General features: G+C 38.3%; 1 long non-coding RNA gene across 1 annotated transcript in view; it reads right to left on the bottom strand.

The window, feature by feature from the left end:
• The window catches only part of LOC138185022 (uncharacterized), a 228,006-nt gene that overhangs the window by 44,256 nt on the left and 166,943 nt on the right, over window positions 1–16,807 (bottom strand). The gene's annotated exons all lie outside the window — the stretch shown is intronic.

The raw sequence follows: 16,807 nt of genomic DNA, 5'->3' as shown, positions 1-16,807 counted from the left end.
ACGTTATGGTAGAGTACGCCAAAAAAGCTGTTTCATTTTGTCGGATGTATCTTGCTGAGATAAATGATAAGAAAACTACATCGTTTCATTCTACAATTTATTATTTCACATATCGCTGCAATCAATTTACAGGAATGGACGTTTTCTGTGCTACAGGCTTCATACAACTATCACTAACGCCATTTATTTTGGACATAATTTCACCGAAGAACGAAACGCTAGATTTAATATACATTTATCTAGCTTATTGTTATATCGATGACAGGAAGTATCGTGTGCTTATATGTTTTCGTATGACGTATACAATTATTTCAGCTCTTTTTTTTGTGTTTGTCGGTTGATTGACCGAAGATTGAAAAACTATTGTACTAGCAGTTCCGTGATGCTGCTGTCGCAAAGGAGAACTAGTGATGGTTGTGTCTAAAGTATACAACAAGCAGATTCGTTGATGGCAATTTTAGTTACGAAAGTGAGGGCAACGGTCATTGCTGCTAACTGAATAAGAAAAAGGCTGGTGGGTAAGGATGGATGCTGGTCCAATCAAAGGTCGCTCGTCGTTGGCATTGTACATGGGAAAACCCGCTTTCCCGTGTTTTCTCGGAATGGACAACTCAAAGGAATGCTTCAACTTAAAATATACTTGCGTGGTCCTAAGGACCTTAACTATAGAAAATGCTAAAATTTATGATAAGTCTTTAAGATTATTGAGAGTCCGCAATAAGGGGCTTAAAGATCTGGTGGTCATCTTGCCTGAGCGATAGAGTCTGGTTTATGTAGAGGGTAACGGAAAGTAACCGATGGCTACACCAAACCCCGAACGATAGTTGTTTAAAACTAATTTAATGCGTTTGCTTGCATATACCATGGACCTGCTTTAATGGCTTCGAAACACTTTCCTGAAAACTATTAAAGCCAGTCATTCTACGTATCTTCGTATTTGCATTGCTCTTTCAATGATAACTTTCAGCATCACTTTGCTAAAACGAGGATATACGCAAAGACTTAAAAATACCAACGGTTAAAGAAGAAATCGGCAGGTACGCAAAAAAAAATACGAGGAAAGAACGGTAACACATCCAAACCAGCTAGTTGCTGAAGCGAGTAAAACTCTTATAAAAAGAAGGCTAAAGAGAAAATACCTCACTGACCTCACCAAAGAAATAAAATAGACAAACTCGAAGATGGTATCCAGTTGGGGGTAGCCACCCACATGTTATTTAGCGATAAAGCTAGAAAAATGTACCGAATGTCCAACTGGACAAATTGTAAAGTACAAATTAAATTAAAAAAAAAAACCCTGCTAAAGGTGAGCTTTTCATGATAATTATAATCATCGTGGAAACGGTTGATATTTGAAGAATGGTTCTAAAGAGATCCATTATAATAATATTAAAATGTACCATATAAATAACGTGTGTTCATTTGTAAATTACTAATGCAGATTGTTTTAGGGACATGGATATACACATTACTGGATGTTTAAATGATCGAAATTGAAGAAATTAATCGTTTTAATCCAAGATCGTCCACTGAAGGATTTACCGAGGCAAGTACAGAAATCCCTCGTTTTAACCACGTTCTAATCGTCTCCTTTATTTCATCGTCACGTAGAGAAACGTAATTCTCTTAGAACACCATTCTAAAATGCCATTCTTATTATCGTGCACTGCGCGTGCAATGCATTGTCTACATTTGTTCATAACAGTCAATTCGTTAACTGCTTTCTAACATAGCAAAACGTTTTTGCTTCGTATGACTTTCGCGTATCTACTTCTTTTACATTCGGATATAAATCCGTGTGGATGACGAAAGGCAAAACTATGGTGCACGCAATGATGGTTAGTTAGTTTCTCAATGACGTTGTTGGATTCAGAAACGGAAAAAGAGGCCGGGCATCGGCGCAGGTGTCACGTATATGAATTTCAATTCCACGTTAATCGAGCGTTGCTGGATTCGTTGAAAATTATGCCGCGATCTCGCGCGTATACGCGCACGAGCTATTCATGACTCGAGGCACGAGGCTTCTCGCGAAAGTAAAGAATCTAGAGTAATTGGCCACGTCGGGACAAGGAGAGCGAGTTTTTCTTTCTTTCAGCGGATATCTATCGCCCGTGGACGTCGTTAATCCCCCCGCTTACGGGACAATAACGGTTCTATGAGTAATTATGGAATGGTAGCGTTGAGTCTCTTCTGCTTAAAATTATCTTGCTTTAGCCTCCCTGCGTTCAGATCAATTGATATAATTGAACAATGTAATTGGCAGGCCCACGAAAGGCTTGTAGATACCTTCCACGACTTTTTTTAATTGCTAAATAATATGTGGATGGCTACCCCCAGAGGGATACCATCTTCAAGTGCCTTCCACGATGGATACCTTCCTATGCGTGTTGAATCATCTTGAAACTTTATGGAAGTTACACGATACTTATATTAAGTGACAAATGCGTATATGCTTTGTCAAGATTACAAAAGTATTTAAACACACAATGTTCCATTATATCGATAGAACCCAATATTTAGTGAGCTGAATCCGCATTTCTCAAATTTATTATCATCTACTACACATCATATTTTCCTAATACAAGTTCCCAGTCTTGGACCAAAAATTCTCATTGATTCTTGAGAAATTTGCTTGGAAAAATTCTTCGGAAATATGTCGTATTAGGAGAACTATTTGACAGAGGAATTTCGCGCGCTATCTTCTTACACCTCATATTCTCCTAACATAATCGCCGATTTTAATTCTTCTTTCTACGTCAACAGCCAGTTTTCACCTGCCCGTAAGCTGATTCAGCGCCAGGCTATTTCTACGAAACAATCAATCCGGCGGTATTCCGACTGCCAATTGAATCTCTCTCCCATCGCATGATTGCCCATCATCGAACAATCACGTCGAAAAATCGCGGGCCGACTCATCCATGCGATCAGCTTCGATATTTTAAATTTCGAAAGAACGAGGAGGAAGAAAATAGAAAGATGGATTTCGTGGCTGGTGTGGGATAACATCCAACAAGATGGTTTCGCGACGTACGTCGATTCGAACGTAGGAGAAGCACTTAAAGGTAAAAGTCGTGACTCGTGATCGACAAACTCGTTGGAAGAACGATCGGTCTTAACGACTCGTCTCATCGGGAATTTTCAAGGATCATGGTGTTAATAAATTGCTGTAGGATAGGTGGCAACGAGCGTAGTGAACGAACCTGGTGGTTTCGTTAATTCCGACGGGAAACGCGACGAGAATCGTCGATTGAAAATTGTGCAATTTCGATTCGTTCCGATCGGTGAATGTCCATAGGCGACTTGACGAGCATTCCACGTCCTGTAATCTTGCTTCAGGGGCGTTCATTGGAAAATGGGATTGCGTTAGAAAATGGAATTGCGTAGGAAAACGCTCGCTAAAAATTCGCAATCGTTATTCGGCGGAAGATATTCCTTTTAAGTGATTTTTCCTTTGAAAATAATCTTAAGTAACTCTACATTGTTTCTTCGTTGCATGTAATATACAAAACATTGTAGTATAGGGTTTACACATACACTGGCTCACGAAAGTATTTGAACTGGTCGTAGAAAACTTTTATGTCTACATTGTACATATATGTACATTATAATGCTATAAAATATAAAATTATTATGAAATAACTATTATGTGTTTTGGAGGATCTTTTTACCAATTTCACGATTAATATTTTTATCACAACGATTAACATTTTTAGTAAATATTGTAATGTATAATAAAATTGAAATGTAATGGGATAATATAGAGGATTAAATTGACTAGAAGTCAGAATCCTATAAAATTTTTCGGCTCTGAAAGGAATGTACTTTACGCAGGAAACATCTCGCTGACGTAACCGCAGTTCATCAAATCTAATGACCCGACTCCTCAACCGCAAAGCTAAATGAAACTCGTTTCGCATTGGTTGCTGAGGAAACCTAAACCGACGATACGATTTAGCTATCCGAAAGATGTGTATCTTGAACTTGCTACGAAGAATTGTGAATTTTATAAATTATCAGTGACACTTAAATAATTGAACAATCTTCTCAATGCAAAATCAATGAAAGTGTGTTTGCTGAAAGATCACGGTAGTAGTAAACGTAATAAACAAGATGGATAGCAAATAAGAAACAGCACCGAACGATAACCGGGTCGTAATAGCGTCTGATATTTTCCATTTCACGGATTTAGAGGTTTCACGATTTACGACCACCGTTATTCTCTTGCAACGATACCCGCTGCATCGTTCCTCAGAAAGTTGCAGACGTTACGTTACGCGATTTCGCTGTTTCTCTTTTGTCAGTACGCTTTATCACATTTCAATGTTATCATTTCCGCGTATTACTTTTAGGATAATTAGCACCTAATATTCTGGAACTCGATGATGGTATCGCGCTGGGGGTAGCCATCTACATGTTATTTAGCAATTAAGCTAAAAATATTTAGCGAATGTCCAGCTGGACAAACTGTAAAGTATAATTTAAATAACAATAAAAAAGAATATTCTGGTGTTTATTTTTGTTATCTCGGAAATGATGCCTGATCGATGTTTAAACGAGAAATATCGTTCACTTATATTATATTAGGGTTGGAACCTTTGAAATCTCAAAATCTCGAAATCCTTTGATTTTCATTTTGATTGATGAACTGAAAAAGTTTCAGAAGTTCGAAACTTTGTGCTATTTTTGTGATTCAAAATTCTCAATGTCTAGGTAAATAATAATTTGTACACATAACTTTAGACGATGTGATATCGTTGTATGATATCGTAACTGTATAAAGTTATTTTTATTCAACTAATAGTGTTACGCCGCGTGGGACAATACACACGCCATCCCTCGCTGTCGGACCTACTAAGGCCCACGCAACGTCATTCCGACCCTCAATAAACCTAGGAACCCATCTTAAACCGAAACTTCTAACTTAAGTGTTTTAAGACATACTTCGTAACACGCGGCGTAACAAATAGTAATCTCTAACTATATTATAAAAACAAAAATAATATTCTTTTTATACGTACGAAGTTTTAATAAATTTACGATTAAAAATACGATTCATTGATGTTTTCTATAGTAGTTACACGAAATTCGATATCTTTTGCATCTGTCGTCAACAAAAAGGGGGCACCCTACTCATTCTATATGATAGATTATACATAGAATCAGATGGGGTGGATCATTGGGGTGTACGATGTGACAAATTGGGGACGATGCGACGTGTCTTCCAATCGATAAGTACCGGTGACAAACAGGGTAGCCGCGTCATCTTGATAAGATTACTGAAAGATAGAAATATTACAAAAAACACAGTAGTTTATAAAAATATTTGAACACCTGGTATAGACAAATTTTATGTATATGTATATTGTATCATATCTATGTTATATATATTTTATGTATATGTATATTGTATCATATCTATGTTATATAACATATTTGTAAATTTCTTTTGAACTATAACGAGGTACGACTATCACAATTACATCGACAAAATTTTAAATGAATCTAAAAATGTATTTAGAGTTATGAAATGCGTCGATCAATAGAATGAATAAATTTTTCTATTGTACACAGGAACTTAATCAACAAATTACAAAAGAGAATGTGCGATTAGTTATAAACTAGACAGTTTCATCGTTAGTCTCTACATTAAATTAATCCGTTTACTTGGGAAGACCAGTTAATCCTTCACTCGAATTGCCAATCACTTGGATATAATCGTTTTATTTAGATTGTTTTATTTCTATCAAAAATAATTTGCGTTATATTCACACACGCAAGAACTGAATCCAATTTGACACTTTCTGAAATTAATTTCTCTTTATTAACTTCCAGATGCGAAACTGTGCAAATTTTCAACTAAAAGACGATTCACTCAACAGATAAAATAAATACTTATAAAAATCTACATTACGAAACCATCGTTTATATTCAATCGCGAACAATTCTTTTCAACAAGATCCAATCTTCGCTATACAGTAACTACCAGCAGAGTAGTAAAATATAAGGCACCTCGTGCACCTACTACCCGCATCTACGTGGAAGGAACACTGCCACTGAAATCCCATGGTTGCATCGAGGCGCATCCGGTTCCATGAAGCGAAATTACGCGAATCTGTATGACCATAATTTACGCGCAGCAAAACGCGGATCTATCTTTGTCCTGAATATCGGCACCTATCGCGATCGAGCCGCGCGTTCTGGAAATATACAATCTGCCGTTGGTTTTCACTCCGCTTTCTCGCGCCGCGAAAAAATTCGAATGACGAACGATCGAACGAAAAATGTCCTCCACGACGACGATGGCTTCCGTGTGTACTTAGCTGTTGCTCCCTGATCCGCTCAATTTCACGGACAAACGAACATGGAAGACGACAACGACAGTGTGTTCGTTCGATAAAGGAAAAGCGTGGCAGTTCGTTTCGAGCCATATACGGTTTAGCCTAATTTCTGCCTCGTCTCGCGAGCCACCTCGTGGAATTTCTCGTCGATCTTGCGACAGACCAGCGCATTTATCTTCTGGCGATTCTGCAAGTTCCATGAAATTGTGTCTCAAGTGAACCAATGGTTCGTTCGGGGCGGACTTTGGTTTACAAGCGTCTTTGATCACTCAATACACACAAAGTTACGGTCAAAAGAAAAGTGAAAATTGCAGTTTAAATTACACGGGAAAAACGCAGTTATTCAACGAGACTGAATTCTTATCGACAAGAAAAATGAATGTACACATTGTATGTCCTAGAATGGAGGAGTATTTAGAGCAGGAAAGATTTAACACAAATTTTACTTGTACTTATGTACACAAGTATCGATGAACTTTCTTCCATACGTCCACCATCGCGTCAGCGACACGTGTTCCAGAAAAGAAATCTCATTTTCATAAATTTATTTACCTATTATAAGGAAACAAGATAGATTATTACGGAGAGGTAATAATAAAAATATAAAATTTGCAATTCCATTTGAACGGTTAAAACCCAATACGTTGTCAACCAATTCCACGTGAAGATTATCTTTTCGTTTGATTGTAGGATGAAAACTGTCTTCTGGCACTCTCCTGAACATTAAAAAATGGTATCAATAACGTTAATCAACGCGATAACCTTTAAGAACCTATAAAAACTGCGAATTTCTTGTATCTTGCGATACAAGAAACATCTTGAAGTATCTTGAACCTGCGAAGTATCTTGAAGTTAATCATTTTTCGTCCATCAAATGTAATGCAACCAACATTCCACAATTTTCCTTCTAACTCAGATCGTTTTCTTTTTCTGTTTTTTTTTTCTGTGTCTTTTCTTTGAAGGCCGTAACTCATTGAAATTGAGCCTCGAGATCAGGAGGTCCCTTTTTAGAATTTCTCCTCGTGTACGACGCTCTTTTGCCTCGTACTCTCTCTTCTTCGAGCCGCCCCATCGACGAAAGAAAAAAGGGAGGGAAAACGTAGCCAGAGGCTGGGCAAATAGGAAGGGCACGTCGACAGTTCCGCGGAACTGTAGAGGATTTCGAGGTCCTGGAACTTTCTCATATTGATCCTGGCGAGTCTGTGAATGGCTCGACGTCTGCGTCTAAGATGTCTCTGCGTAGGAGGAAGTGGTTTCCTCCCTCTGGAATGATGCATTGCGACAGCGTTAGGCGCTTCTTCGAACAAACTAGATCGCCGTTGATATCGGGGCCCGTGTCTCAGATAGAGATCTACGATTAAATCTTCGAAAGCCAGTACGCGAGCGGAAACGCTTCGCTGAGATTGGTTCCTCGACTCTCGCGGGCGCGCATGAATTTCATTTAGCCGACTGCTGACTCAATTTAAAGCTGTGATCTTCAACCGGTGTGCTACGAAACTTCTTCAAACATGCAATATGTGGCTATTTAAATTTTCAGTCTTTATGATGATTGATGGATGTCATGCTTGCAGATTTTAAGCTTGGCACGCCAGTTTGCTTATAACTTTGCAACAAAGAATTACAGCAAAACCTCATATAACATCTCGTTTATTTTCCCTTGTAGATTATACTTCTGTAATTTGTCGAGAAGATTAGAAACGTCCTCTGTATATCGTCATATTTCTTGTACGAATCGAAGCTAAGGAACGTATACGTTCTCTTCGTTTTATACTGTTGGTGATAAGAGTTTCTCTTGGGACATCAACCTCGGTCTAAGATGGAGAAAGGTCCGAACGAAATATGCTCGAATATTCGAGTTACGACTTATTTCCAATGTGCGTTGATCTTTTTGATCGGAGAATGATACTGATACGCAAATGGAAAGCGTAGGGCGGTGAGTTTGGAAAAGGATTCTCGTCGAAGATATGGACATCGTAATACGCGGTGACGTGACAGCCTCTTGAAAATTGAAACATTCTATTAAAATGTATGATTCGTTTACACTCATTCCGTTAGCTGTAAACATTTCAGATCTACTTCGATGACATTACACTTTTAATCTTTGAACCTCATACGGAAACGTTCAACCAGAAAACCTTTCATATGGAACGACATATGGTCGTCGGTTTGTTAAAAGACTAACATAAATAAGGTAACACTTCATACAACATTTTCTTCTTATTTTTCCTTGTCGATATTATACCTCCGTAACTTGCCCGAAAAAGCTAGAAACATCCTACAAAGATAAAGAATCGATGGATCCGTGAAGCGAAATCGATGATCTACACCGCAAGAACATTTCAAACGTTTCTTCTCTTCGTCTCTTAATAGCTTGTCTCCTTTCAGACGAAGGTTTGTATTTATGTAACGTGTTCGATTCGTGGTGAAGTCACGAGGGCGGTAAAGGGTGATAAAGAGACGACCGTTCGTTAAGTAATGTTCGAGGGCAAGTGCGCAACCATATTTACGCGGCCATATTTATTTGGTTCGTAAAAGTTTCTTTACGAGACAAGGCGCTTTACGACGGCCAACGCGTGACATTCCTTTCTTGGCCGCCTCGTACTCGAAATCGACGGTTTCGTTGAAAGTCTCAGAACGTATCATTCGCATAAATTCTTCGCAAGAATCGTCACCTATGCTCTGCTGGATTTTCCTATGGTAGACTAACTCCTATGCTGGAGTTCGTAGAACAGGTCGTCTTTGAGATCGTTTTCAGCCGTGCAATATTTTTATTTCGCCTTTATTTTTATCGAGACTCGTAAAAGAATCGTTCGGGCGAAAGAATTCTCGTAAAATCGTTTGTCCTGTCAAAGGTTAGCGGTAACGATCGATTTTCGGTAATGGTTAAGTGTCGTACTTATATTTCGATTCTTTTTATCTTAAAATTGTAATTTATTATCCCGAAGCAATAAAGTAATACAGATGTACGTATAACCTGAAACACGAATTAATTTATAAGTTTCATTGATTTTCAGCCATACTTTGTAATACTTTAATGCGGGTTTTTAATTAAAACTCAGATATATCCGAACATTTTTATATGTTTCAAAATAACACCTTTATTAAAATTCTGAACTGAATGTATGAATTAAATTTTTTATTACTACGAACCTATTTTCCAAAAGGATGTTGGCTAATATGAACAATAACTGAGGAACTACAAAGTAAAATTAGATATTTACCTCTCTATCATTCTGTTGGAAATACGATACGCATATTAAATTTCATTATTATGTTTAAATTAATGTCGTCTTTCCATCATTTGAAGTCGTTAACTAATTTATTTTTAACACGAAAGCGTTTATTAAATTTTTGTATCGTTAACTATTTCCTTCATTCCAAGGGATAATCGGTAGCGTGATCAGGGTCATAAAAATTCTAAAATATAATAAAGTTACCTGCTATGATACGTACATTTGTCAGTTGATAAAAGAAGTTGAAAAAAAAGTTCCTAAAAATCTAAACAACGCTGAGGTACAGTGAATAATCACCAAAGAATAATATATATAAATTAACGCGATTAAAATAATTAGGTGGAGAATAAAAGTACTTGTCTTATTTTCTATTAGTTGTTGACTCAAGAAAGTTCAAGGTTGAGATTTTTCTTCACCGAAGAATTCACGGAGCGAAGTATTCGCCGAATCGGCGTTCCAGGATGGGCCGGTTGTGTCTCGGGTAGTCAGACAAGTTTTAAAAATACTTTACCAAACCTGTGCCGTCCTGTCGGAGACTTTTTGCATGATTTGGCGCCGGTTACCGATTCACACTGGCGAATCTCGACTTACTCCCTGCGTTCGACTAGGTGTAACGAACTTTGCTTTAACAAACTACATCGCTAATGCGCGACCACTTTCAGGCATAATTTGAGCAAACAAATTACAGTTATTTTAATTTTTTGTTACATTTGTACATCGGAATAAAGAACGTAATAGTAATTAAGAATTGAAATATTTCGATAGCGATATTGCGCAAAGAATGTTAGCTTTTTAACATTATACTTTCTTTATCTTGTTATGGCTCTTAATATTTTAAAGGCACTCACTGAAAAATAATTTGTAATTATTTTGAGCCAAATGCAGAAAAATCTACTTTACTCGAAATCGGCTTTACGAGCCAAGAACTTGGGAATAATTATACCTGTTACTCAAAATAATAATTTTTGCTGATTCACCCATTGATGTCGTTGCTGGTCTTTTTGGTGTAAATCGTTCAATTTATTAAAACTTTTTCTTTTAATGAAAATTCTCACTCTCCATATTATTCTTCCTCATTTTTCCATAAAAAAAACTGATGAAAGTAAATCATTGAACACAAGCTTTCCAAGCGACGATTTTTTCTTTTTTGACAAGGTTGCAAATCAGATCAACATCATGATCTGAGTTAGATAATGACATTCAAGGCTACCATCCAAGCGACATAATGCCATGAAATCATAGAAACACGTAATAACAAGACATTCTCAAAGGATTAAGAATAAATTAGACCTTTGTATCCAAGTTGAAGGACAGCATCTCTAGATCTGTGATTCCAGTGATCCATAAAGATTCTTCACTCGCCATTATTCCGTAAATACAATAAAACAATTATAAAACAACCATCGAGCAGAAAATTTTCACAGAGTATAGAAAAAGATAGTCCCATAAAAAATATGTAGCCGATGATATACGAGTTATTTTTCTCAGCGTTCTGAAATCGACTCAAAAAAGCTTTCGACGAAGTGAAAAGAGTCCATTTTAAACGCGAAACACGCGTTCGCCGGAAGGGGCGCCAGCTACATTTCAATCCCCGAATATATTAATACAAAACTACAAAGTTCTCCCTGTGACCCTGCTAGATGCGTTGTTCGCGGTTCTCTGGTATGCGGACAACGTGTCGCGCAATCTTTTCTTATTCGTTCGCGCGAGCCGCCGATAGTACGACATCCAGCGATTCAAGAAACTATTTGAATCTAACATAGAAAACATTTAAGAATATACAAGGTGTTTCAATGAGTTATAGTCAAATTTCAAAAATGTGGATACAGAATGACAAAAGCGTTCGAACATTAAATACCTTTTATAAATATATCATTAAATATTTTGTAAGCTTGTTATAGACTTCCAAATTCGTTTCAAATTTCACCAGTATAATTATGACTAAATATCTATCAATATAATGACAATTGATAGTTCAAATGCCTTGGTAATCTCTGGCAAAGTATATGGTTGCAGGAAATATCTTGTAACTTCTGTATACATCTTCAGATCTAAGATTTCAAATTTTATCAACGTCAGCATGACAATCGTGTCTTATTATATTACTAGTGAAATTTTTAAACGTTCTACGTGACACGCAAAATATATTCGTAAATGTTTTCTACGATAAACGTTTGAATATTTGTACGAGCCTTATGTATTTGTATGCCAACGTGGTGAACTTCTGCACCACGGCTCGTCGTCATAAAGAGAACGCGCCATCGTTCAACCTTGCCCCCTTTGACGTCTCGCCGACTCGAAAAGAAGGAACGCCAGCTTCGCCGCCCCCATCCCACCCGCCGTGTTATTATTTAATGCAACTTACATAAGTAATAAGTTAGCCGCGTGGACGTCTCCTCCTTCGAGAAGGAAAGTCGATCGTAGGTGGTCGTGGAGGACCTGTGGTTTAGCAAATCATCCGAAGAAAAAGAAGTGGAATGCATAAATGGTGATTCGAGAGAGACGGAGTGAAAATCATGGTGAGATAACTTAAGAGTTTCAGAATTTGGATTTAATCACACATTTTAATTCATGAAATTACCATTTTTTTAGGTTCATAAATAACTAAATTATCAATTTAATCGGTGAAAAATATAAGGAATTTTCTATATAATGATAAATAAACACAAAGTGCTACTTAATAAAAGATAGCAGTTGACTGACATACAATGCTATGATTCACAGTTCTTCGACCGAGGAGCTTTCTGGAACAACAAACTACAAAGAGAACAGTGTTTTCTTTATATTCAGAAAATGAAGAAACATTTCGTAATAATTCAATTATTCGACGACCGATTGAGAAACTACACTCGGCACATGTATGTACATAAATTTACCACAGATGTATAGACTTCCTTTTAGAAAACTTTTCAGTTATGGAGGAATTTGACGTAAGAGGTGATATTTTATTCTTGCATAAAATGTTGCGGTATGAACAGAACGAAGTGAAAATGCACTTTGTCCTGACTTTATATATGGATTTTGCATTGAGGCTACCTAAGACAGCCGTGGCGTTCGAGTGGGCGGTGGTATACGGTGTTAGGACAGGCGATTTGTTCAAATAAATCGATGGAAACTGGAGGGAAACAGGAATTTCGTGACGATAGTTGAAAAGAGGCGTGTAAAATGTCGCCAACAGGAAGTGTAATAGCTAACAATTTAAGAACAAACACTGTAAATAGGGAGTGAGACTTCAAATATTTTAGCAAAAATATTTTAGAAAAACGGAAAAATGCTAGGTAAGCCGGATACTATTTACATGCAATAAAAACACTAACTCACCGCGATTCTGTCACAATATATATTTCACTGGTCGTTAAACACGTTATACAACGTTAAAGAAACATTTCTCGCTTACTCTGCGGACAAGCTGAGAAACTTCGTTGTTGTCCAAAAATCGCCAGCAACAAAACCTCTCTCGGAGCAAAGTCGCGCGCACGAGTCGGCTACACGATGGCCAGGAGACACAGCCGCAAAAGTTGTTCGCCAGAATGGCGGCGGTGTCTGGCGGGTCCGCGAGGCGACACTCTTTATTTTCGCTGTCGCGATACCGTGCACGAAAACACGGGAACGAGGTCCGATAAAAGAGGGCCGCGGAATTTCGCGGCAAGTGACAAATTAGCTTGCCACGCGGCTTCGTAGCAGAACGTAGCAACATATTTATAGAGCGTCTGGCCGCTAATGGTAATCCAGGTGTTTCCTCGGCGACTCTATTTTCGTCCAGCCGTTTATCTACCTAGCGGCCCACGGGATCGCCGGTTGATCTTTTCTTTTCTCCTTTCTTTTTCTTTTCTCTATCGTTGCGTTCCCTTATCCCTTCCACCAAACTGTCTCGTTCTCTCGAACAAGTTGAATAAATACAAGCGTGGACATTACCAGATAATGGCGTGATTGTTAACCGCAATTCATTTCACTACCTACGTTATACGGCGCGCCGCGTGACGTCCAGACGCGGCGTGGATTTATCGCTATCTAAACGCTCCTTGGAAAGAACGTGCCACGATGTTCCGCGTTAATCCGCTTCGAACACGCTCGCCATTTACTCGGTAACCGCGTGTACACGAGCTTCTTCATTCTACGGACTTGTTAGCCGCCGACTAAGGTTAAAATGAGCGCGAATAATTGAAACGTCTCAGCTCCTGCTCCCGTTTTCAACGGATGTCCCATGTGTGTTTTGCAGATAGCACGTGGGGAAACTAATTGTGCAATTTGTTCCTGTTTTCGGAACGACACGTGTGATCGTATATTTATTCTTTCCATGGGGATATATCGATGTTCGTTTTTTCATAATCAAGCAACTCTTTGAAAAGATACTAACAATGCAGATAATAATAGCAGAGACAAGTATTGACAGTGAACACTCCAATAATTTGCAATTCCGCACATGTAGCTCGATGAAATAAAATAAGAAACAGAGATTTTTCTGTATTTGTGCACGGCGTTCAAGTCGACCGAATGATGTCCAGACATGGCCGGGTTCACCGAACTCGATGCTCAGAAATGGTCCTTGGCATGTTCGGGAAGCGACTCGAAAAGGGTGCTGCTCGTTCACAGTGTGAGTCATCGCGGGAATTAGCACGGGAGGAGTGAGGTCCACGAGCGTAATTCAGCGGTGCATGTGTCGCTAGTCTTATGAGTGCGCGAACGCGTCGTGCCACGGTGCGTAATATCATGTAGGTGGCATTAAAATGGGTGAAGGTGGCCCCGGGGCATAATGGCTGCTGGTACAACGATACCCTGCGACGCAACAAGTGTTAGCCCACGCGCTCCACCACATGAAACGATACGTTGGCACAGGTACGGTCGGATGAGTAAAACAACGTTTATATTAGGCTACAGTTATATCAAATGCGTGGTATTTCTTACGAGTATGTTAATCCTGTTGCGTTCTTTGAGTTATTTTTGTTCTGGCTAACCAATGTTGTCCATTATAAACACGATTTCGTGTAAAGATGGTTATGACAGACCAGTTGGATGTTCTTCTCGAAAGAAACATAATAGACGTGTCTATGTGTCTCTGCTGTTTTGTGTGGAGCTTAAGAAAATAAAATGCATAGATGATAAATGGACGGAAGCCTGTGTTGGTCGATCTGCATGGAGAACACGCGCTGGCATCTCACCTTGAAGCTGTTTCTCGGATTTCTACGCGCTTTCAAGGTGATTTCAACGGGCTCCTGTTCTCCTTTACCTTCCGGATGGATTGCGATCGGGGACCACAGCGTGAGAAACCCAAACGACAACACTGCTTCTCCGACGTTTTAGATTTAGGCGGCTGGATGTTGCATTTTCTGCTCTTCTGCACTTTCTCGAGTTTCTTCCTTTTCCTATCGCTTTTCTTTTATATTCAAAATGTTAAACTAAAATACTTGGAAGACTGTGATCTATAGTCAACGAAGTAAGTATAACTTATTCTTACAATAATTAATTTATCATCCATGTATATGTTCTTTATATCTTGTAACCACTTGACTGTTTCTCCCAAATAAAAATGATTCTATTGTCCTACGATATGATTGGCAATTCTGGAACGTTTATGACGTATTTGAAGATTGAGGATTAATTTATGCTTTAAGTAATTGACGGGTTGAAAAGATCAACGACAAAGATCAGACAAACCTGGGTCCCGGATAATTATATACAAACTTTCTTCGTTGCTTGCATTTTACACGATCGTAACCTATTGCATAACGCTATTTACTTAATTTTCTGCTTATTTTCTATCAACTTTCAAATTCATCAAACATCTAATTCAAATTGAGCAATGCTGTTGGCGATTGCAATTTCCATAGCGAGGAGGGAAACGAACCCTCATCATGGTAATTGCCGTCATCGCTTAGTCTTCAAATCGAGGTTACACAGTCGCCTGATGCCAGCAATTAAATAATTTCCGTACGTTACACAGATAATTTCTCACAGGAATCCAACGTCAGATCATTGAAGAAGTCTCTTCGTTTTCGCGGGCCCGACAGAATTAATGGCTTGCCCCACCCTGTTCTTGGATGTCGTACCCTGTATCATTTTCGCGACCCGCAGACTTTCACTCGAGACACCGTGAGGTTCCTTTTGTTATGAGACCGCGTGCCTCTTGTCGCACCTCGCTCGATTCCCACGTATTTTTCTGACGACTATGTATCGTTTGAAAGTGATCCCTTGTGGCCCTTTTCACTTTGATTACTTTCACGTTTTCGTGGTATGCTTCAAGCACTAAAAATCACTGTAAACTTATGATTTCTTACAATCAATAAAATTTAATTGAAGCGATAAAATTTCCTACTTTGATTACTTTCATATTTCTATGGCACCTTTCGAGCGCTAAAGATCGTTTTCACGATCAATCGATAACGTGTAATTAAATAAAATACAAAATTTAATTAGATTTAATTAAAAGGAACGGGTTTTGGGAGGAAAGTAGAAAAGTATAGTTCTCTGTGGCATTTCGTAAATTGATTACTTTACTTGTAGAGTGTGCCAAGCATTGGAAATTTCTATAAATTTCTTATAATTTTTTAGAGTTGGTACAATTTCATCGAAAGGATCAAATTTTAGAACGAATTACGTAATTTTCAAAGTAAAGGATTACGTTGACATTATAGAGTTACGTTCCTCTCCCTCTTTTTATTATTATATTGTATTCAAACATTTAGTAGAACAGAAGATTGTAATAAAAAAAGTACTTTGTCATAATCTATTTCTATTCACCAATAACAGAGAAGATGATAAAACATATTTCTTCCTAAATGATATATAACTATTTCTATGGTCAGGGAAAAGCAGAAGAGGCCGACTAATTAAAATTATTTCTCAATTAAAGATCGTTGCTAGCGTTAGAGGTATTCCAGCAGCGTTAAACGTACAAAAACAGCATTTCGAGAGATTAGAAGGTGCAGTCACGTTGTGGTCGCCCTTCGAAGCGAAAATAGCGTCGGAGCAGCCGTCTAAACCGGTAAAATTAACCGCAACAGGTGTAATTTATACTGGTAAATTGCTGTCTCTATGTACTCGCTATCGCGTACACGCGTGTAATTACACAGACACGTTTGTGTGAAGTGTTCGTTCGTCTGCAAAAGCGCTTTCAACACGTGCATCCCAGCGATGGCTCTTTAACGCGGCCGCTTCCGCCCGATTAACATTTTAATATCTTATTTATAACTTGACCATTGATCTTTGGCGAATGAAACGGAGAAAGATGGGAGGAGT

The sequence above is a fragment of the Bombus flavifrons genome, chromosome 11 (genome assembly GCF_040668555.2).
Source record: "Bombus flavifrons isolate JBK064 chromosome 11, iyBomFlav1_principal, whole genome shotgun sequence".
Classification (NCBI taxonomy): domain Eukaryota; kingdom Metazoa; phylum Arthropoda; class Insecta; order Hymenoptera; family Apidae; genus Bombus; species Bombus flavifrons.
Note: the sequence above shows the minus strand (reverse complement) of the source record. Positions and strands in the feature narration are given on the sequence as shown.